Here is a 22705-nt window from a genome sequence, read left to right on the forward strand (position 1 = left end):
GATCTTCGTCAGAATGCACTCCCAGGACTGCTACTTCCACAAGAAATGTTGTTTTTGTTCCAAATAATCCATATTTATGTCCAAATATCTCCGTTTTGTTTGTGCGTTCAGGTCACTATCCAAAGGGTAACGCGCGAGCGCATTTCGAGACACAAAAAGTCCAAATGTTCCATTACCGTACTTAGAAGCATGTCAAACGCTGTTTAAAATCCATTTTTATGGTATTTTTATCGTAAAATTGCAATAATATTCCAACCGGACAATAGTGTATTCATTCAAGGAGAAAAAGAAAAAATTGCATGCTCGCGGGAACGCATATATCCAATCCCTTTGTCCTCAGGCAGACCACTCAGAAAGTGAGCTACTATACTCTGCCCAGAGACAGGAGAAGGCTCAATCCGCTTTCTGAAGGCTTTAGACAGCCAATGGAAGCCTTAGAAAGTGCAACGTAACCCCACAGATACTGTAGTTCCGATAGAGAATCAAAAGAAGAACTACAATTCTCAGACTTTCCACTTCCTGCTTGGAATTTTCTCAGTTTTTTGCCTGCCATATGATTTCTGTTATACTCACAGACACCATTCAAACAGTTTTAGAAACTTTAGAGTATGTTCTATCCAAATCTACTAATAATATGCATATTCTCGTTTCTGGGCAAGAGTAGTAAGCAGTTTAAATCGAGTAAGTTTTTTTCATCCGGCCGTGAAAATACTGCCCCCTATCCTAAACAGGTTAAAAATAAGTTATTTCTCTCTCTCTCCATTAAGTCCTGTTGATTTGACTTTAAGCCCCAAGTTCATCTTGCTCTCTGTTTCCCCGTCCCCATGCTTTATTATTTTGCCCTGATGCAGGTCATGTCAATAAAAACACACTACAATAAATCACCAAAGTCTGTACACTTAAATAACTCTCTCAGCCAGGCCAGCTAGTCATCTGACACACACAAGGTCATCTGGGTCGTATTCATTAGGCTCAAGCAAGGAACTGTCTGTCCAACAAGAAAGTTGTCCAATAAGAAACACTCGTTTTCATTTTCCATAATGATTATCAGCCTGCTGAGCACTGGGCCTATGTTGCTGCTCTGCTCACAGCTCAGGGGAGAGGCGGGGTGAGGCAGGTAACCAAGGTACAGAAAGAACATACACAGCACAGAAGCCAGAAGTTTTATGAGTCGGTCTACCTAGCTTCACCCTTCACACAGAGGGCTTCACAGTACAGTACATTAGCACCTGATGATTGATTGAGATGATGGACATAGCTCATGGTAAAATAATCTACATGGTGATTTTCAAAGGTTAACCTATAGCCTACAGGTGGAGACGTGTAAGGACTAATTGCTCATGTGAGTAATATTCTTTACTCTGTGATATGTAGTAGCTCTGAGGCATCCAATATGGAACATAGCCAAATATCTTTCACAATGCTGTGTAGAAGAGAGGTGGTTAAATAATCATACTACTCAGAACAAAGGACAAACAGTAAAATTATTTAATTTATAATTTTCAGGGAAGAATTCTTGTGAAACCTTGACTGCCTTCTTCTGCTCTGTATTCTATTCTGACCAACTGAATCTGTGCTGTTTTCCTCTCCCTCCATCTCTCTCTAGGGGATCGCTACATATCTCATTACCTGTATCATAGCCCTGAGAAATACCTCTGGAACTAAAGCAGTCCCCAGACTAGTTGTCAAGATCATAGGCAGCAAACAGGTCAAGTATTTCATCACAGAAGAGACAGACAAGTGAGTTGAATCAGGTCGATCAAAGATCAAGCTGTGTTCTAAGAATAGAAAATAATGGAATGGCATAAAATAGAATAGAATGGAATGGAATAGAATAACATACAATAGAATGGAATAGAAAAACATAGAATACTATACAATAGAATGGAATAGAAAAACATAGAATACTATACAATAGAATGAGTACTTTACTTTTCATTCAAGTAAAGTAGCAGTAAAGTCTCAATGGTAATTCTGCTTCAAAAAACTACATCTTACACTTGCTTATTACTGTGACTTAACTGGATCTCGATGCATATCTCTTTAACTTTGCACAAGGGTGAATGGAGCAGCTATTCCTCTGGCGGTTGTGGGTAATGTGATGAAGGAACCACCAGACAAACAGGACTCTATAGTGGCCAGATCACACAGACAAGCTGAGGCTGAGGGGGGTGTGGGGTCAGCTTTTCAGGCTACGCTCCACAAGGTAAACCCTGAACCGTAATATAGTCGTTATACTTATGTTATTAAGTTATGTTATTATTATTATTTATTATCATGTAGCTTAGAAAAATATATAATTGTACATTATTTAAAAAATGGTATCTACCCTCTTTTATATGTTGAATAAAAAAAGAAAATATAACAATAATACATAGTGAAAAGATGACATTGCATGAGTAGTATATTTCAAGATAGATAGACAAAGGTGACATAAACCCTATGGTTACGGGATTTCGTTGATGTATACGGTACATTGTTCCCAGTGAGCTGTATCTTTCTAGTGGAGAGCTCAAAACACTGAGTGTTGGGTTCACTTGACAGGCCCCAAACAGACTGTGTGTGACAGCTCCCTCTGGTGACCGTTCCCTGTCCTACATCCATCAGAAGAACCCAGCTGTCATAAGAACTGAACTCAGAGTAGGAACAGCAGCAAGGGCATCTGAGGAGGAGAAGGTTAATTCAAACTACGGCCTAACTGTGATCACTTGATTTAATTTTTATTTTACTCAAACAAAACCGTGGTCTGCACAGTGATCACCACTTTCATACATAAAACAGATGATGCCCACGCTTCATGAAGTTGTATGGCATTGTTTATTTCTACTGATTATCACGTCCTACTGGTGTGGAGCTCAACAAAGGCTTATTCTGATTCCCCACCATAGAAATAGAATCATTCTATATAAATATATTTATATGTAGCCCACTAGTGGTTAGAGCGTTGGGCCAGTAACCAAAAGCTTGCTGGATCGAATCCCCGAGCTGACAAGGTAAAAATCTTTCATTCTCCCCCGAGCAAGGCAGTTAACCCACTGTTCCCCGGGCACCGAAGACGTGGATGTCGAAGAACAGGAAGACTGTCTCTCATTGGCCATCAGTGAGCAGCTGGCTGACTGGCAGGCTTCTTCACCCCTGAGGACCATTCAGGAGGAAGTTGTTGCAATTGAACCTGCCCTCAAAGGGACCATCAGCCAATCACAGATCACTCAGGCGTTTCTGAGACACGAGGTTCCACTGGGATTAACAACGTTCCGTCAGCTCCTCCTAATGTTCTGTGATGCTGACCATCCAGCTCAGGTAGGGTTGAAATTAAACATCACAAAGGAGTTTATTTATGGTCTTGTTTTTTATAGGAAATACTTGTGGTTCACCACTTCAAGTATTACTGCAGCATGGCATTCAAGGTAGTGGCAAGCAGAAGGCCTCCAGTAAAATAAGTTGACTGTTACAACATTTTATAGTTTATAGTTGATATTTCATTCACATCAGTGCAACTGTATGAGAGCCTGAGACTTTACAAAGACCTTCTACAATTCCTCAGTGGTATTGTGTTACCCAAAGAGCTGCAAGATGACATTAAGGTTCTCTATTCTCTTCCATTTTCTTATTTTCTATAAAAATACATCTAGCTGTCTTTCTCAGCCCTTGCATCTCTATAGTTCTCTTCTTTAAATCTTGCTGAAAGTCCTTGTTGATATTTTGACAGGCAGAGTTTGGGCATGTGTCTCACACGAGGAGTCCCCAGGGGTTGCACTGAGCCCCCACCAGCTTCTGTGGATCCCATGGAAACAGAAAGATGGCTCCAAGGGTTCCAGAGAATGGAGAGAGCCATGCACATATGTGACAGCCAGAACACTGGTACAGTTTTAAAAGTTGATTTGTCAAAATAAATCATAATGGGCTGTTTTACCTGAAATATAGGGAACTAATGTACTAAATGCAAAACTTTTTTTTTTAAATCACTGATATAATTCTGATGATATAGATTTTCTTACTAAATGAATTGGGGATATTATTTGATGTACAGTAAACATTAATTTCAAAGAGACATCAGCACTAATGAACTACACTACCAGTATATGACAGAATTTGACATCTGTCTGCCATTTCAGGTTACATAGACCAGGACAAAGCCAGACGTCTGATTCAGAACTACAACCACATGTTCAACCTGAACCTGAGTCCCCTGGGGATCAGTGAGGTCACCCATGGTCATGGAGGGAGAAGACAGGGCAATGTCCACCTGGACACAGCCCTACAGTACCTAAAGGAACTGTGATGAAGGTGTTTGGTGAGGACTGTTTTATGTATGTAAGTAAATATTGGCATTATCTTTGTAGTAGCTACTATGTAATGTGAGTCTTGTTTAGAAAGCAACATTTGGGCAGATAAGGCTTATTACATGTAAAATATTTTACAAATAAAAATGTAATGATAATGCTGTAAAACACTATCTTAAATTTAAACCATTAACTTAGTTAATACCATTGGTGTTTAATATGAGGGTTTCAGCATGAAATGTATTTTATGTTTTTGTTTTACAATGTTAATATGTTTTGATGTTAAACTGGTGGCAGTTGTGAAAAAGTAAATAGTTGGAAGAGTTGCAGAGTTAATTGAAAATAATTCCATTGTTGATTAGATGCTTTTTTCCCCCCTTATGATTCATTATGATATGATCAGAGTGAGCAGAGACAGACCCTCCTTCAACCCTGTCCACACCTAAATAGAAGAGGCTATTTCAGCCACTCATGGAGGACAAAGCTGATTTTAAAATAAATATTTGTTTTGAAAAACCAATTTGTTTCAGCATGTAGCCTTCATCTGGATTTTATAGACAGAAGAGGTCATTTGGGACATACTGTAGAACAAAAGGGGCTTTTCGTCAACACCTCCTATGGCTCTCCCCCAGTCAGGCTCCACAGCAGGTCAGGGGCTACCAGGACAGTCAGTATAGCCAGGGCTAACAGCCACAGCATCAGTCTCACCAGATTCAGCACACACCACTGGGCCCACCGACGCATTGTATCTGGATAGAATAGGTCCTAAGGGTGGTCAATATAGTGGCATCAATACAATGATCCTATTGAATTATTCTGATTCTATGTGGAATTCTCTGTGCATCAATGTCAGTATAATTTGGAGTGAAAACAGAGAAAATGAAGGTGTTATGATTAGTGTCTTATCTTTTGTCCACTCACCTTGCAATCTTGACATAAAACTGTGCCTGATGTTTATGTTGTTGTGATTTTCCAAACATTGTGCTCTAGAATTCAGAGGTGATTTAGAACAGGTCAGCGGCACTTCCAGTTATGAGATGGGAAAATAACAATTATGAAAGCTGTACAATTTGTATGGATTAACGCAAAGACATTTAAAACCTAGGCTAGCCGACTGCTTGAAATCATACTATCTTTCGGGGAAGGTGTATTGCTGTTAAGAATGTCAATAAACCACTCCCATGAAGCGATGGACAACAAGGATGCATTTGATTGTTTCATTTCTGTGAAACCGAAAGTAAAATATCGACTTGAGGAGAGCAACTGAAAAACTGTTTGGTAAGTTTTATTCTACAATTACGTTAAGTATTCGTACCTGTTGTATCTTGTTTTATATGTTGCAGCTTTTAAATATTTAGTTATAACTTTAATAAATAGCAAACGAAGAATGAGCCAGTGCTCGAGAGCCTATGCCTGTAAAGTTGTCTGCCTAGTGACGACAGGTAGCTCAGTAAACACCTGAGTTTTGAACTTCATTGAACATAACCTCATTATTGTACTACAGTAGCCGTAAATGCCTGAGGTTTGAACATCATTGAACATAACTACGGTGTTGTACTACAACAGATATTCATTGTTGAAGTATCCAGCAGCAAAGACAGATGATGGGGAAAGAGAACCAACATAGACCATTAACCATGAGCTATAGAGACGCCCTTCAAACGCAATCTAACACAGGTGAGCTTTCTTTTTTAAATGAGTTAGGGTACTGTATTTTGTAAGGCCAGTATATGACAACCCAACCTTTTTGCATTGGGGAGGGTTGTGAGTTTTTTATTGGGCACAGGGAAGGGAAGTGCGTTTTTCCCTGGTTTACATTCACTCTTTTGCAGATTTTACTATATAATGTCTTCCATCCTAGCCAACTTTCCATGTCTGCTTGCATGCGCCTCCACTATATCAAGGTGTTTTGGTATTTCCCATATGCGCTATGGTTTTCTGCTCTCTAACTTTTATTATAAACTGGGTAGTTCGAGCCCTGAATGCTGATTGCCTGACAGCGGGGGTATATCATACTGACAAAACATTTATTTTTACTGCTTAAATTACGTTGGTAACTAGTTTATAATAGCAATAAGGCACCTCAGGGGTTTGTGGTATATGGCCAATGTTGTTATCCGCGATGCTTCGTGCATAAGAACAGCCCTTAGCCGTGGTATATTGCTTATTGCTTAACTATACCACAGGTCAATATAGTCTACCAGTCTAACCGTTTACCCTGCCCTTTATCCACCATTCATCGTGACAAAGTGGTAAGGTTGATCGTTTCTCCAGATCTGCAGAAGGCTAGCTACTAGCAGTCATGCAACACATAAAAGCAAGCTGCATAAATGTTCAATATGAATCCACTTGAACAAATAGGAATAGCTAATAGGCAGTGGAGGCTAAGTGCATCATTGCGCATGAAAGAACAGTGAAGAAATGAGACAAGCAGCTCAAAAGGTTCCCCTAATGATCTTGTTTAGGGACAATACAATTATCCAGTGGCGTGTATACTTGGATGCCAAGAAAACATTTACCAAGAACAAAATATATATACCTTTTTTTTTGTATCTTTCATCTCTCTATGTTTCATATATTTCCTTCAATTCGCAAGAGGCTGAATGTATTTCACTGGAGAAAGCATCCAATCGAAAGAAAAAGCACCTCTCTGTCTTATTATGTGAAGCACATCTATCTGATGCTGTCTGGTCAAAATTAATATGACATTGTTTCCGCCCGTTGCATTGAATGCAATAGAAGCCAGCGGACATTTGGCCTCCCTTGATAAAAAAAAAAGCTAAACTGAGTGAGCTCAACTGTGAATGGTCCTGTCGCAAAAAAAAAGTGTCAAGCTTGCTAAAATCGTCCCTTTCTTAAATTAGGCATAGATGGAGATAGGGATTTGGACTTGTGGTTATACTTAATTCTCCGTACTGGCCAATGATTATAACAGCGATTCTGATTCAACCATAAATTCATACATTGTGTCCCTGGCCTGAGAGGATGGAAGTTCAACATGTAGCTAAATGTAGCTAGCTGTCAACTAGCTGGTAGCCTAGGACAACAAAAACGAAAAGCATGTAGAGTCATAGACTGTTTGAGTAACATGAAGGAGAGGAGGATGACATTGGCGTTTCTCTTTTTCTACTTACACACACACATAAATTAGTACCGTGGACAGCCGCATGATAGTTTGCTGACGTTGATTGGACTAAATTGTTTTTGGCATCTTTGTTTTCACTGTATTAGATTAAACATAGGTGATTTGATGATGTTGAAATGTTGAAGTTGAAATGGTTCTGGAATAGTGGAGGCAGCTCCTGTTTTCTTTGCGACTTGTAGTAACTCTTCTGTGTTCTAAATCAATAGTTGTTTAGTAGTCCGAAAAAGTCGGAAATATTAACTTCATTGGCCATGTAAATAAATGTATGTTACATGCAATATGCTTTGTGGACTCCACCACTTATTGTCTCGGGCCTTAGGCCTACAGTGCATTCGGAAAGTATTCAAACCCCTTCCCCTTTTCCACATTTTGTTACGTTACAGCCTTATTCTAAAATTGATTAAATCATTTTTTCCCTCATCAATCTACACACAGTACCCCATAATGACAAAGCAAAAACAGGTTTTTAGACATTTTTGCACATTACAAAACAGAAATACTTTATTTACATAACTATTCAGACCCTTTGCTATAAGACTCAAAATTGAGCTCAGGTGCATCCTGTTTGCATTGATCATCCTTGAGATGTTTCTACAACTTGACTGGAGTCCACCTGTGGTAAATTCAATTGATTGGACATGATTTGGAAAGGCACACGCCTGTCTATATAGGGTCCCACAATTGACAGTGCATGTCAGAGCAAAAACCAAGCCATGAGGTCGATGGATTTGTCTGTAGAGCTCCGAGACAGGATTGTGTCGAGTCACAGATCTGGGTAAGGGCACCAAAGAATGTCTGCAGCATTGAAGGTCCCCAAGAACACAGTGGTCACCGTCATTCTTAAATGGAAGAGGTTTGGAACCACCAAGACACTTCCTAGAGCTGGCCGCCTGGCTAAACTGAGCAATCAAGGGAGAAGGTCCTTGGTCAGGGAAGTGACCAAGAACCTTATGGTCACTCTGACAGAGCTCCAGAGTTCCACTGTGGAAATGGGAGAATCTTCCAGAAGGACAACCATCTCTGCAGAACTCCACCAATCAAGCCTTAATGGTAGAGTGGCCAGATGGAAGCCACTGCTCAGTAAAAGGCACATGACAGCCCTCTTGGAGTTTGCCAAAAGGCACCTAAAGACTCTCAGACCATGAGTAACAAGATTATCTGGTCTGATGAAACCAAGATTGAACTCTTTGGCCTGAATGCCAAGTGTCACGTCTGGAGGAAACCTGGCACCATCCCTACGGTGAAGCATGGTGGTAGCAGCATCATGCTGTGAGGATGTTTTCCAGCGGCAGGGACTGGGAGACTAGTCAGGATCGAGGGAAAGATGAACAGAGCAAAGTACAGAGAGATCCTTGATGAAAACCTGCTCCAGAGTGCTCAGGACCTCAGACTGGGGCAAAGGTTCACCTTCCAACAGGACAATGACCCTAAGCACACAGCCAAGACAACGCAGGAGTGGCTTCGGGAAAAGTCTCTGAATGTCATTGAGTGGCACAGCTAGAGCCCGGACTTGAACCCGATCAAACATCTCTGGAGATACCTGAAAATAACTGTGCAATGACGCTCCCCATCCAACCTGACAGAGCTTGAGAGGATCTGCAGAGAAGAATGGGAAAAACTCCCTAAATACAGGTGTGCCAAGCTTGTAGCATCATACCCAAGAAGACTCAATACTGTAATCGCTACCAAAGGTGCTTCAACAAAGTATTAAGTAAAGGGTCTGAATACTTATGTAAATGTCATATCTGTTTTTTATTTGTAATAAATTAGCTACAATTTCTAAAAACCTGTTTTTGCTTTGTCATTATGAGGTATTTGTGTAGATTGATGAGGATTTGTATTTTTTTATCCATTTTAGAATAAGGCTGTAACGTAACAAAATCTGGAAAAAGTCAAGGGGTCTGAATACTTTCCAAATGCACTGTGGTGGCAAGGCATATGAACTAACAGGTTATTGAGCAAACAACTCAATTATCACAACACATAGGTTGTAATATGGCTTTTTTCCCCTCTGGTTTGCCTTCCCTGGTGATTTTACCTAAGCACCGCTTTTGCAATTGTCCTACCTAGAATTTATTTTCCAATTTACCGATTTTTATGTGAATATTCTAAAATCTGCATAAATCAATATACGCATTTTCCTACCGGAGATGTGTTTCCAACTGACTTATTGTGGATAAAAGGCTGTGCGTGATGACCTAGTGCACATAAAAATAACTTCTGCAGTTAAATTCCTATGTACCGAATGAAAAATACAAGTTAAATGGGTTCCATGGCATTATCAACATTACTGATGGTTTTGTCACAAAAACTGTTGCGTTATATAGCAAATGTGCACATTATTAACGGCAGCCAAGCATCGATCATCATGTCACCAGAATAAGACCCTCACTATTGATTGGACACACCACCTTGGATACTCACCACCCTGTGAAGTTCATAATTTCTTTCATCTGCTAATCAACTGCATGCTTTCACGAGTCCTAGTGGGAGGACCACTTAACATATCATCGCATGACTCCCAAGTTTACTTCGACATGGTCATTTTATCAATATTTGTGCATAAAGGCCTTTCCACTGCCATTTCTCACATAATTCATTCTACACACAAAAATATTCCACCATGTCGACCAAACAAATTGTCTGTCGGCATTTCTAAAATTGTACTGGCATTTGCTGTTTCATCAGCCCAGTTAAAAAAATTTCATGCGTCAGGTAATTAATCCTCATGAATTATTTGTATGGAAACCTGGTAAGTGTCTACAGCCGGCTCTTGTAGTGTAATGAGACAGACAGGGAGAGCGAGCTCGTCCATGGTGCTGGGCGAAACCTCAACATTCTTGCCGTTACATGCTGACCACACCGCTCACGTTACATGTGCGAGCTTTGCAAAATAAATGTACACATATATGTTATTCAATCATTGCATCCACACTGCTAGCGCGTGTCTGCGTAACCAGGTGCTAAAATAGAACTTGGTTCTATTTGTGATGCTTGATGCGCTGCAAGTCCCGCCTCTCCCATCTCCTCATTGGAGCATATACCCACGTGGGTGATTGAAAGATGAACTGAGGTGCACACTCCAGTCCAGTTGGTGGTGGTAATGCACCTTAAAGTTGGTTACCAACCACCATATAAATTCTAAAGAAGAAGCCTGAAGGAAGAGAGATTACTAGAAACAAACTCGGTTTACCCTTTTATCTGTGGATTAATTGTCGGAGGACCTTGTGCAATTCAGATAAAATAACAGCCCAATGTTTATATCCCAGGACTTTAGCTAGCAACAGCAAGCTAGCAAAAGCAAGCTAAATTGTCATGTTTGCTTTTAAACCTGTCCCCAAATTAATAGTTAGTTCAGAGTTCATTTTGATATTTCAACCTGCATGTCCTGATCGTGTCTGTTGTGGGTGGACAAAATCAACATGCGTGCTATGGCCCACACGAACACACGCGCGCCCGGTCTAGTCAGCATGTTAGCCCTATGTGGCATCGACTGTGCAACAAAAGCATGCTGAAGTGGAGAAGTCAATATCCACGTTTATAAACACAGGTTCATTACTCGTTTGTGGTTGTAAACATTATTGCGTTAATTCTGAGGGGAGAGATTCTGCAAGTGATTTACAGTACAAGGGGAGTCGTGATTGGATCAGACCCCCCCCCCCCAGTACATTTTTAACTAGCCCTAATTTGGTTATATTTCAACAATGAGAGGATAGCACCTGACTGCAACCTCAAAATGATTATCTTTTCTTTTTCTTAAAAAGTAAGGACTTCTGCTAGACCAGCAGCCTCTACTACTGCCCAGAATAGTTACCTGACTAGACTGAGGAGCAGCCTGCATGACCTGATGAACCAGCACCCAGAGGGAGTACCCCTTTCCCGTATGAGTCAGGCCTGCTCTCTCCTCCTGCACCCGGAGGTACTTAAGCCCTACCCCTCCACCAGGTACCTCTTGGCCTCCCTCCCCGATGTGGTGAGGCTTCAGGGGATCGGGGTACAGACACTGGTGCTCCCAGCACTAGGCCATTGTGGAGGTGGGACGGATGCCGGTCGTGTTGGTTGTCGCTAGCCTTCTTGACCTATGCCAAGCAGGGACCAGGCCGTCCGCAAAGAGACCGATTTCAAGATTCCAATCAAAGTCAAGCCAACGGAAGAACCTCAAATGTACACGGCCCATAACGATATCAGGGAAAAGCATTAGGGAAGTCTACATACAAGACAATGGCACATCCTACAAGACGGGATACACACAATCAACACATTCTTACCATGAAAGTACACGCCTGTGAATTACAGATTGATGATTTTTTACATTTTTAGACTGTGGAAATACAATTCATTCAATGATTTTATATACATATATATATACATACACACACACATACATATACACACACACACACAGATATATATATATACATATATATACACACACACATACACATATATATAGTATACACACACAGATATATATATACATATAGATATACATACATATACATATATAGATATACATATATATACATATATATACACACACACACATATATATATATATATATATATATACACACACATATATATATACACACATATATGATACAGCATGGCAAACAAGATTTCACTTTAAAGTGTACATGTTTGAACATAGACACTTTGTACCCAATTTTATTCATGTTTGACAGATTTTAGACAAGTAAACCTAGAACAATACATAAATCAATCATTGTTGTACAGCGTCAATTGGATTATATTTATCTTAGGTAATTACTTTATTTTGATAGAGTGATAAGCTACATACTTTACCATATCATACAGTTTTCTAAACATTTGAATAAAACATTCTGAAAGACATGGAACGTGCTTTTTTTCGCCTCAAACTGAACAGGCAAGGTCTATTCTGTCATGTTAAGTTCTTGGTAAAAGCTTAGCGTGCACAAGGTCACATCCATTCAACAGCACTGTACAATAACACACCCACTACCTCTCCAACACTCTAGTCATCTTACTTTCCCACACAACCTTTAACATACAGTACATTAAAGTCAAAATAAACCAAAAACATTGAATGACACTGAGGGGCAACGTTGTTACATTTAATGCCCGTACACATGCATACACACACACTCATTCACACGTAACTAGTGCCATACATGCACTCAAAAGTATTCAGTTGTCCTTGATTTCTTGCATATTTTCCTTTGTTTTTCACTTTAGTTCATTGTTGCTACATTGGGGGACGGGGAATGGAATCATTTTATTATGATTTTTTATTTTTTTCAGGGGTGGTGGGTCTCGGATGATTGAGGGGCAGCTCTTGGGAACTTTGGGGGGGGGGATCTTGGAGGGCTGGTGGCCTGGCGGTTGAGAACTTGGGCCGGTGGCTGATAGGTTCCTGGGTCGGGTCCCTGTTTCTGACCATGTGGGAGATCTGTCGGCATGCCCTTGGGCAGGACGTTGACCCTGGTTGCTTCTGTGGGTCCCTCTGGATGGGAGTCTGTTAGATGACAATGGATTTTTGTTGAGCGGCTGTACTGCAGGTAGATTGTATGTTTAATATTCAGTCAAATAAAAAATGTAATTTAAAAAGTACAAACGGTGCTATATGGCTGTCTCCATACCTTTAGCTCCTCTCCCTCTAGTCTACTCTGTTTTAACATGATTACCCCACCACAGAGCAAGCTGTAGCAGTTACCCAAGATGGGTATCTAACTCTGTCAACATCATTTGTCAAAGGGCAAGGAACACCGTCACTACCTCGCTCTCCAACCAAGGGGCATTAATTAAGGAGCAAACTGAACTGAAGATACCATTCTGCAACTCTTGGAAGAGAGTGGAAGTTGATAGAAATGTGTCTTTATTGTTCAAAACAACACATTTCAGCTCATAGACACTGTCCTTCATAGACACTGTCCTTCAAGAGTTGCTGAATTTCCTCTTCACTTCAAACATCCCATTAGTTATAAAAATCCCTTGATAATTAAAGTCGTTCACACAGCATGTTGAGATGAGCAAAGTTTAATTCCATTATTCACCCTACTGCCCTAGCATTTTCATTAGCTAGCATTTGGTGTTAAGACTAAAGATGACCATTAGTTTCATCATATTATTCACTCATTGTTATACAATCTTGGCCTATGTGCTTACTAAACTCAGGTTGGGTTTTGATACAGATGCTTGATACATACGGGCCCTGGTCTCAGTGTTTGGTGCCTCGGCTGTGACAGAGCATGGTGAAGGGTTTGGGTTTGTGGATCAGGTTGAAGAATGCCCTCCGTGTCCTGGGGAGAAGTGTTGGGGGGCCAGGATAAACACAGGTGCTGCAACAGGGATGTGAAGAACACAAAACAGATCCAACTGGCCAGCTACTCCCCCAGACACACCCACAGGCCTGCAGAGGAGAGGGAGCCAGTCAAATTAGGGTTGGGGTCAATTCCTTTTCAATTCGGTCAATTTAGGAAGTAAACTGAAATTCTAGAAATGTAACTTCAGTTTACTTTTTGAAATATCCCCAACCCTGGAGGTAGCAAGGCAAAATGCTGTAGAGATGGGGAATTAGGTAAAGAAATGAGATGCCAACACAGAATATTGCTGCTCCCTAGTGCTTTTCATTCCTGCAATATGATTACAAACAACGTTCCGACTTCACAGAAGTCTTCCTCAGGTGGAACTAGGATGTGTGTTCCGAGGAGGAACTAACCACAAAAAAACACTCAAAGATCACAGAGACACAAAACAGTTATCACACAAGCACATACCTTGATGCAAACACATACAGTGCATTCGGAAAGTATTCAGACCACTTGACTTTTTCCCACTTTGTTACGTTACAGTCTTGTTCTAATATTGATAAATGTGTTTTTTTCCCCCTCATCAATCTACACACAATACAAAGTGACAAAGCAAAAACAGGTTGTTAGAAAATTCTGCAAAGAAAAGTGAAATATTACATTTACATAAGTATTCAGACCCTTACTCAGTACTTTGTTGAAGCACCTTTGGTAGTGATTACAGTTTAATCTTGGTTTCCTCAGACAAGAAAATCAGCCAAGCGGGCTGTTGTGCCTTTTTACTGAGCAGTGGCTTCCGTCTGGCCCCTCTACCATAAAGGCCTGATCAGTGGAGTTCTGCAAAGATGGTTGTCCTTCTGGAAGGTTCTCCCATCTCCAGAGAGGAACTCTGGAGCTCTGTCAGAGTGACCATCAGGTTCTTGGTCACCTCCCTGACCAAGGCCCTTCTCCCTCGATTGCTCAATTTAGCTGGGTGGCCAGCTCTAGGAAGTGTCTTGGTGGATCCAAACTTCTTCCATTTAAGAATGGCGGCGGCCACGGTGTTCTTGGGGACCTTCAATGCTGTAGACATTTTTGTGTACCCTTCCCCAGATCTGTGCCTCGACACAATTCTGTCTCGGAGCTCTACAGACAAATCCATCAACCTCATGGCTGGATTTTTGCTCTGACATGCACTGTCAACTGTGGGACCTTATATAGATAGGTGTGTGCCTTTCCAAATCATGTCCAATCAATTGAATTTACCACAGGTGGACTCCAATCAAGTTGTAGAAAGATCTCAATGATGATCAATGGAAACAGGATGCACCTGAGCTCAATTTCTAGTCTCATCGCAAAGGGTCTGAATACTTATGTAAATTATGTATTTGTAGGATTTTTAAGAAATTTGCAAACATTTCTAAATACGTGTTTTCGCATTGTCATTATGGGGTATTGTGCGTAGATTGAGGTGGAAGAAAACTATGTAATCCATTTTAGAATAAGGCTGTAACGTAACAAAATGTGAAAAGTCAAGCGGTCTGAATAATTCCCGAAGTCACTATGTGTAGTGCATTCAGAACGTATTCAGACCCCTTTTCCACATTGTTACGTTACAGCCTTACTCTAAAATGGATTAAATAAATAAATCCTCAGAAATCTACACAATACCCTATAATGACAAAGCAAAAACAGGTCTAGACATTTTTGCTAATTTATTAAAAGTAAGAAACAGAAATACCTTATTTAAATAAGTATTTAAACCCTTTGCTATAAGACTAGAAATTGAGCTCAGATGCATCCTGGTTTCCATTGATCATTCTTGAGAATAAGGCTGTAATGTAACAAAATGTGGAAAAAGTCAAGGGGTCTGAATACTTTCCGAATGCATTGTACATACAGTTGAAGTCGCAAGTTAACATACACCTTAGCCAAAAACATTTAAACTCAGTTTTTCACAATTCCTGACATTTAATCCTAGTAAAGATTCCCTGTCTTAGGTCAGTTAGGATCACGACTTTATTTTAAGAAGTGAAATGTCAATAATAGTAGAGTGAATGATTTATTTCAGCTTTTATTTATTTCATCACATTCCCAGTGGGTCAGAAGTTTACATACACTTAATTAGTATTTGGTAGCATTGCCTTTAAATTGTTTAACTTGGGTCAAACTTTTCAGGTAGCCTTCCACAAGCTTCCCACAATAAGTTGGGTGAATTTTGGCCCATTCCTCCTTACAGAGCTGGTGTAACTGAGTCAGGTTTGTAGGCCTCCTTGCTCGCACACGCCTTTTCAGTTCTGCCCACAAATTTTCTATACGATTGAGATCAGGGCTTTGTGATGGCCACTCCAATACCTTGACTTTGTTGTCCTTAAGCCATTTTGCCACAACTTTGGAAGGATGCTTGGGGTCATTGTCCATTTGGAAGACCCATTTGCGACCAAGCTTTAACTTCCTGACTGATGTCTTGAGATGTTGCTTCAATATATCCACTTAATTTTTCTTCCTAATGATGGCATCTATTTTGTGAATTTCACCAGTCCTTCTTGCAGCAAAGCACCCCCACAACATGATGCTGCCATCCCCTGTGCTTCATGGTTGAGATGGTGTTCTTCGGCTTGCAAGCCTCCCCCTTTTTCCACCAAACATAACGATGGTCATTATGGCCAAACAGTTCTATTTTTTTTAATCAGACCAGCGGACATTTCTCCAAAAAGTAGGATCTTTGTTCCCATGTGCAGTTGCAAACTGTAGTGTGTCTTTTTTATGGCGGTTTTGGAGCAGTGGCTTCTTCCTTGCTGAGCGGCCTTTCATGTTATGTCGATATAGGACTCGTTTTACTGTGGATATAGATACTTTTGTACCGGTTTCCCCCGGCATCTTCACAAGGTCCTTTGCTGTTGTTCTGGGGTTGATTTGCACTTTTCACACCAAAGTACGTTCAAATCTAGGAGACAGAATGAGTCTCCTCCTTGAGCGGTATGACGGCTGCGTGGTCCCATGGTGTTCATACTTGCATACTATTGTTTGTACAGATGAACGTGATACCTTCAGGTGTTTGGAAATTGCATCCAAGGATGAACCAGACTTGTGGAGGACTACCATTTTTTCCCCCTGAGGTCTTGGATGATTTCTTTTAATTTTCCCATGATGTCAAGCAAAGAGGCACTGCGTTTGAAGGTAGGCCTTGAAATACATCCACAGGTACACCTCCAATTGACTCAAATGATGTTAATTAGCCTATCAGAAGCTTCTAAAGCCATGATATCATTTTCTGGAATTTTCCAAGCCGTTTGAAAAGGCACAGTCAACTTAGAGTATGTAAACTTCTGACCCACTGGAATTGTGAATGATAAGTGAAATAATCTGTCAGTAAACAATTGTTGGAAAAATGACTTGTGTCATGCACAAAGTAGATGTCCTAAACGACTTGCAAAAACTATAGGTTGTTAACAAGAAATTTGTGGAGTGGTTGAAAAACCTAAGCGTATGTACACTTCCGACTTCAACTGTACAACAATATTCTCTATATGGCCATATTGTTTTCTCCAAACAACAAAGATAATTTGGGCCAATGAGAAGAGAGACTCACCCAGAGAAAAGGCCAGGAAGGAATCTTGTTTGCAGAACTGGCCCTTATCATCCAGAAAGTTAGCAGGATTAAAAGGTATCCGGGTACTTCCGGTGGTCTTTTTCCGTCAGGATCGCAGTCATGTTGACGAAGTTGGTACTTTTCACAGTAAGGTAGTAGGACACAGGTATCAAATAGCCTGGTATCATTCAGCCCCAACTGTTGCAAGTAAGTAAAAGCCAACCCTACAATAATTAATTGTGGTTTGTGTCCGGCTGTGTTTCTATGTGGTGCGCGTATTTATGAGCAGTGAAAATAATAATCTTGTAGGACAGTAAACATCAATCAATATTTGTAATGTAAGGCATCAGCTTATGGGGCTCCACATTTCTTTTTACAAATAAATCAAAACTTCACCTTAGGCAGGTGGAAGCCACTGAGCTGGCGGCATGGACCACCCCTAGTGGAACGCCGTTACCCCCCCTCTAGACCTCATGGACCGTGGCATAGACGTAGGAGAGGGATGCCCTGTTGTCCATTGAGGGGGTGCAGCCGAACCCCAACACATGAAAAATCTAAATGACATCGCTCTGGGATTTTATAATAAACACAGATAGGCAATAGAAGGACAGCAGGACTGAGTCTGAAATGGCTGCCTATTCCCTACATTAATATCAGCACTTTTATTCTCTCACACACACACACACACATATACCTTGAATGTATGGGTGCTCCATCATGTTGAGGAGTCCACATCTGATGGTGGTGAAGGTGGTGTCAGTCCCAGCCAGGAAGCGATCAGCCAGCGACAACACCATGTTCTCCTCAAAGTACGCTGAGTCCGGACTCGAGTCCGGCTGCTCCACAGAGATCAAGGAATAGTGACTGATATGACATCGAATTTATGACGACAGACATTTGAGACTTGAACAAAAATGTATAGTCACTATGGTTTCCATGTTTGATAACAGCTAAATCAGCCAGGATTCAAAATGTACAAAAATACCTTTTCCTCTTTTTTTAATTTTCATTCCAGACTGTAGCTTTAAGGATGACCTCCAGAGAGCCTTCTATTCACAGATTTACCACTTATAGGAAAAAACAAGCATTATATAAAAGATGGTGTTTGGAGAGACCTATTCGTCACTTAGCTACTCTTCATCTTCTATGGGTCACTTACTCTCTCCAATCAGGTAGGAGTCTATGAAGTCTCAGAGGTTGTCCCTGTCCAGGGTCTTCCAGTACTGCCTGGCCACCTCCGATATGAAGCCTTTCAGCTCTGACACATTCCTCTGGATCCTCTGGTGAGGCCCCGGGTAATGTTTCATAAATGGGAACAGATTAAAGATCTGAAGAAATGTATCAAGCCAAATATTTTGAAAGAAACTATCTGAAAAAACAGTTAAATACGGTATACCGGATGCTATAATCTTATTTTGAATCTCATTACCTGTTAAAAGTTCCTGTTACTAATAATATGGTAATTTTTCACCTATTGCCTCTACACATTTTTAGAGTAGGCATGAGGTACTCCCATAGTGTTACATTACTAGAGTGGCCCATGTCATAAACCTTCATAACTCTAGAAGGGCAGACATTTTGGTCAAAGATCAATTCCAAACAAGTCAAATTGCAACCATTCAAATGTTTTATTTAATTCTATGGGTACTCCGTACTCGTACCTGGCCGAGAGCAGATCCAGTCAGGAAGAGATTTTAATTGCGGATGTCCAGGAGGCTGTGGAAACGGTGTCCTTGTGCTCATAGCAGTCTCCGAACACCACTGAGCAGATGATGTTGGACACGGCCTTCACGATCACGTGTTGTGGGTCGAATGGATCTCTTCATGATAAACAACCACCGCAGATCACAGTGAAAACTTTACACAGTTGGTCAGCTTCCTTCATCACACAACAGTAGATATAATATTCCACTGACAAGATTCCAATAACCCAATAGAAAATGTCTATGTGGCACAATCAGGATGACTTTTCGGGGAAGTTCTGCCAAACAAACTAATTACCGCCCTCCTTCTGTAGCATCTGTATAAGGTAGTGGGCCTCTGTGACCCGCTGATCCAGAGATTTCTTGCCCAGACTGAAGGCCTTAAGAGTGAGACCTTAAGAGTGAGACCAGAAAGGCGAACTTCCTGTTGACGCCAACTTTCCCCTGTAGACATTAAAATCCCTGAGTGGCAAAATAAATCATATAGGGTCTGTCCAGCTGGCACCCTATTCACTATGTAGTGCACAACTTTTGACCAGGGTCGACTGGGCTATGGTCAAAAGTAGTGCACTTGTGATACAGACTGACTTGTCAATGCTTTACATCCATCCCAGCACTTGAGTGCTAGAGACCCAATCAAAACCAGCTGTTCCTGCACTGCAACAATCTTTGATTAATGAAAAGGAAAATGTGTGCTTTTTAGTTACACCTGGTGGCAAATATTGCAGAAATAATTCTAATAGTATCTCAAATATGCTTTCTTTTAGCACAGCAAAAGTGGGGTATACTGTCTCTTCAGTGCATGTTTGGTTGAATTCCAGCCTCATGAAATGCAGTCTCAGGTTGCGGTCCAAACACTTAAAAGACACACCCTATCCCCTCAGCCCTTAAATTAAGTGGACACTTCTGATGACGTATCATGACGTCTGACGAGTATACACTTAAATGCACCACCCTTGGCCGGAAATTTGTCACTCGTTCATCCCGCAATGATTGTGTTTTCAGCCACCGGTAGCTTGTGGCTGCTTTATATGCGCTACAGTCAATTATGACTGCATGTCTGTATGATAGCTAGCAAATGAATTAGCTAACTAACATTAGCCTGCCTAGCTGGAACTTCTGAAGGAACAAGTTTTAATTCTACAATTTCCAAAAGATAACCAAACAAAAACATATTTACGTGTTTGTGCCATCATATGCATTAGTAGCATAATTTCTAACTTATTTGCATTAATTTTTACTTACACTTGTTGGTTGACTTCTCCATTGATGTTGTTTTTAAGTTTTCGCAGACTTTTCTTAGCGACTGTACAATTGTCGCAATTTGAATAATGGGGAGTTTCAGGCCCCGGAGTGAACATAAATTGTACATTCGCAAAGCTGACTAAAAACGAGGGCTGAGAGGCTTACGTTGCAAACTTAAATGTTTGGACCACAGCCTCAGGTTACCACACTTCATGAGGAAGCCTGGGCTATGACCGTATTCTCTCCTTCCTCCCTAAAGTGTGCACTTGCTCACTTCCCTTCACTCACTGATTTCAAAGGAAATGACTGGTAGCCCATGCCCCTACCAATCCAATGCTTTTCGATTTGTGTGAAGTAGTAAACAAGTGTACACTTCAAGAGAAAGGGGATAATATTGTGAAAGCAGAGGCTACAGGAAATGTAATGTGATTGACCAAATGGCACCCTATTCGGGCTCTGGTCAAAACTAGTGCACAATATAGGGAAAAGGGTGTCATTTAGGACACAGATGTGATCATGTCACTGACCTCTGTAGATGATCCAGTCCAGAACAGGCATAGATGGCCTCCCTGAAAACACGGCTCCATTCCGGACCAGAGCCACATTGGTGACTTGGAGCGTGTTCAGCACTATAGACAACTTCCAGCTGTTAAAGGAATACTTCAAACTTTTTTTTTTCATTAGTCCCAAAATGTTTTGCATGTCAGCAGTCGCATTTTCAAGGTATAGGATTTTTCCAGAAGCAAAATGTCAATTGCATCATCATGATGTGGTAAGTGATACTTCGAAAATTTGAAAATCCTAAATCTTGAAAACGTGACTATTAACATACAGAAACATTTTGGGACTGTATTAAGTGGACTAATGAAAAACAATTCCAAAATATAGTTTGAGTGAATTTTCCCTTTAAAATAATTACTCTCTTTCGGGACGGTTTTACCCACACAAATGAAGCATAGTCCTGGACTAAAGATCCCTTTCAATGGAGATTATCCATTACATTTGTCTTTTAGTCCAGGACTAGGCTTAATCTTGTGTCTGAGAAACAGGTCCTTCGTCTATATTAGTTGCGAATCTGCAGAAAGTCAAACTGACTTGACTTAAACCCTTTTAATGAATAATAAATTGATAATTTGGTGGGTCAGTGGCATAGCGCAGATTCGCGGCCCCCGCACGGTCCAACTTTTTCCCCACAAATATTTATCTTAAAATTAACATTTCAAATATATAACAAATAATTATTTTACTAACTGGATTTATGTCAACTCCACGAGACACCATAAAAGCCTTTTCATTTTTACAATGATTGTCCAAGAAGTGTTTAAAGGCCTTGATTGGTTAATTCTAACATATTATTCAGATATGTAATACAAATCTCCAAACTTATTTTGGATTAATAGCCTTATTAAATGCTCCATGGATAATTTATTTAGCATTTTGTTGTTTTTCTAGATTTAGAACATAAAACATGTATAAAGCAAACAATATTCCTAAAAGTCTAGCACAGAAAATACTTCAATGTTTTAAGCATATGTTGCAGAACAGTGATTACAACACTTATTCAGAATATTGACAAAACAATATTGAGTCCATCAGTAGAGTTGACAACAGCTATTTGACCTAGATTGTGTGTATGCATTGATATATGTATCTAGTTCTGTCCTTGAGCTGTTCTTGTCTATTGATGTTCTGTATCATGTCATTCTGTATTATGTTTCCTGTTTTGTGTGGACCACAGGAAGAGTAGCTGCTGCTTTTGCAACAGCTAATGGGGATCCTAATAAAATACCAAATACTCAAAACAGACATGTTTGCCTCTAAAGAAATTTAAACATTTTTTAAAATATGGAAAATTCTTTTTAGCAAATTTGCTTTTCCTCAGTTGCTTTAAGACTCTAAAACCTAATTAAAATATACCAGAATATGAATTTTGGATCAAATATATATTTAAATTTATCAGGCAGATGGAGCTGACAGTTTATGGTTGTGACCGCAGTGATTCTAATATTGTTAAAATCTATCGAAAGTAGAGAACTTCAGACTACAAGTGGTCTTGTTGCACTACATGTAATGAAGAAATTAATAAGGAGTCCTAATGGTAAATAGCTGCCCCTGCTTATTCCTAATTTAGGATTTTTGACAAATCTGACAGACCAAATCTCCATACACATCTTTTAGGAATCATAGTTTTGAGAGAAATATTCTTTAAAGTCAGAGGGCTATTGCAAGAAACTACATAAGATAATGGCTATTAACTGAAAAATGATTGCCAGTTTGTAGAATTTTAAACACTTTTTTGGATCCGGACAAGGGCATTTCCAGGCATAGAAATGAATAACATTTAAAGTATTTAGAAAATACCAAAAACAAATATTTTCCCTTATAAAAAAATCACCCTAAATGTAAACATTCTCAACAATATATAAATATACTGCTCAAAAAAATAAAGGGAACACTTAAACAACACA

The 22705-nt window shown here is 40.1% G+C and overlaps 2 long non-coding RNA genes and 1 pseudogene across 2 annotated transcripts; 2 read left to right on the forward strand and 1 right to left on the reverse strand.

The window, feature by feature from the left end:
- The first annotated feature begins 962 nt into the window (after positions 1–962).
- On the forward strand, positions 963–2909 carry LOC106560425 (uncharacterized). Its single transcript, XR_001318601.2, has 3 exons — positions 963–1342; positions 1607–1740; positions 2059–2909. It is a non-coding gene; the product is annotated as an uncharacterized lncRNA (long non-coding RNA).
- Positions 2910–3043: 134 nt separating this feature from the next.
- Positions 3044–4646, forward strand: LOC106560423 (uncharacterized protein C1orf87 homolog). Its single transcript, XR_001318598.2, has 3 exons — positions 3044–3300; positions 3710–3861; positions 4116–4646. It is a non-coding gene; the product is annotated as an uncharacterized protein C1orf87 homolog (long non-coding RNA).
- Positions 4647–12064: 7418 nt separating this feature from the next.
- On the reverse strand, positions 12065–22705 carry LOC106560413 (cytochrome P450 2J2-like; annotated as a pseudogene).

This window comes from Salmo salar, chromosome ssa10, assembly GCF_905237065.1.
Source record: "Salmo salar chromosome ssa10, Ssal_v3.1, whole genome shotgun sequence".
Lineage (NCBI taxonomy): Eukaryota > Metazoa > Chordata > Actinopteri > Salmoniformes > Salmonidae > Salmo > Salmo salar.